This window comes from Octopus bimaculoides, chromosome 19 (assembly GCF_001194135.2).
Source record: "Octopus bimaculoides isolate UCB-OBI-ISO-001 chromosome 19, ASM119413v2, whole genome shotgun sequence".
Lineage (NCBI taxonomy): Eukaryota > Metazoa > Mollusca > Cephalopoda > Octopoda > Octopodidae > Octopus > Octopus bimaculoides.
The window spans coordinates 39,830,679-39,832,826 of NC_068999.1; positions in this window are offsets into that span (position 1 = coordinate 39,830,679).

Below are 2,148 nucleotides of genomic sequence, written 5' to 3' on the forward strand. Positions count from 1 at the left end.
ATATATATATATATATATATATATATATACGTTGACATAGATAGATAGAGAGATAGAGACATAAAAAAATAGGCGTATGAGTGAGCGTGTGTACATGTGTTCGCATATCTGTATATGCATATCTTATATATGCATATAAGGATTTGGCGTCACTAACTAATTGTTGCATTCATCCCAAATTAAATAATATACAAGTTTACTGTATTGTAATTTGTGTTAGCTTTGCGTTACACAACATTATATAACCGTCTATTGAGAATTATTTTATTGTAATTTCTCGTTGCAATTATTTTTGTAATTCGAGAAGACATCTTTGCGTGTTTTTTTTTTTAACTTGAGTTGAGAACTGAGTGTTGTGAAATTAACAGCACACTTCGTGACTAGTGTTTGTGTTTCTTCAATGAGGCATACATTATACGAACTTCACTTGAAATTTTCGTTGAAGTATTTAATGGGGAAAAGAATGAGATAAACAACAAAAAGAAAACTAAGAACTGATACAAAATGGAGGAGGGATAGATTGTGAAAAAGATAAAGAAAAGAACATGATGAATATGAAGAAGTTCAAGATAAATACAGAAGACTTATAGACGAACAGCACCACTATGAATAATAGCCCCCGATGAACATATCGCCAACAACAATTCATTCAAATTTTGGCACAACCCTAGAAGGGAGCATTCGATTAAATTTATACGGACCCCAGTATTTACAAGTACGTTATTTGTTGATTTTGGACAGCTGAAAATCACAATTGACTTCGGCGGCAATTGAGTTCAAAAAGAACACGCCAAAAATAGTGCTACTAAACATACCAACTGCGAGCTAAATATTTTGCCAGATCACCATAACACTCTCTCTCTCTCTCTTTCTCTCTCTCTCTCTCACACACACACACACACACTCACACACATACACACACACAATAATAATAATAATCAACACTAAAAACAAAAATGGCATTTAAGGTGGTGGTGGTGGTGGTGATGATGATGATGATGTTGATGATGACGGTGCTGATGATTCTAAACTTCTGCACCAGGCCAACCATTTTAGCGGGACGTGTAAAGCAGTTACATCAATCCCTTACTTAATTAGTCTTTATTTTATTGACCCCGAAATTGTGTAATAAGTATGCTATAACCATACCTTACTGAACCTATCCGCCTCTCTCTTCATTTATGTTCTCACTCCCTCCTCGCAGTCCCTTTTCCCCTTACCTATCAATTTGTTATAGAAGACTTCTTATGTAGCATTTAAGTTTGAACCTTGAAAGGATTGACTCTACATTTGCCAGCTCATAATGATCAGAAGTTAAAATTGGTGTGACTTTAAAGTATATTTGGCTGCTGTTTGTAGGAGGTCAATCAACCTCATAGAAGCCATATCATTAGCTTGATATAATAGCAAGTAAGTCGTGTGTGGCTGTATCGTGCAACAGCTTATGATATAAGTGGCAGCTATTAGAATCTCGCATATTTTATTGTCAGCTCCTGAAAATTTCACGAGGCAAAATGACTAGTGTTCATAAGGCACCTCTATACAATATATCGTATTATCAAACGGAGTGTCATTAAAACTATAAATGATTTGTGATTCGCTAAGTGGCCCTTCTCTTGCTGTAGCCTGTCACAGCAAACGGTCTGTATTGACAATTTATATTACAATAATAACTTGCATGTGGCTTCAACATCCTCTTACTTAGAAAATATTAGCCTCTGTTTATTTCCAAAATGTCATGGGGATCGATTGAGATAAATATATAAGTCGCACAATAGAAGAAGGCCAGAAATTGAGAACTGTATATTTCTCATCAACGGAGTTGTGCCTCGGGAAACGAGTGATGATAATTGAATGGTATTCGATCACGATGGTGAATAATATCGCCATAATTTAGAGAATGGAATATATTACAATCTGGCATTATATGTATTGCTTGAGTAATAATGTAACAATAGGTCTATGGTTGAAGATAACACAATACACTGTGTATGCTATTTACTATACACATCTCGAAGACGTGTGCGCGTGAGTGTAAATCTGCATAGTAATTTACTAATAGCCATGTATCAATTTAATGATTGAATACTGATTAAATGTTTCATACTTATATATATATATATATATATATATATATATATATATATA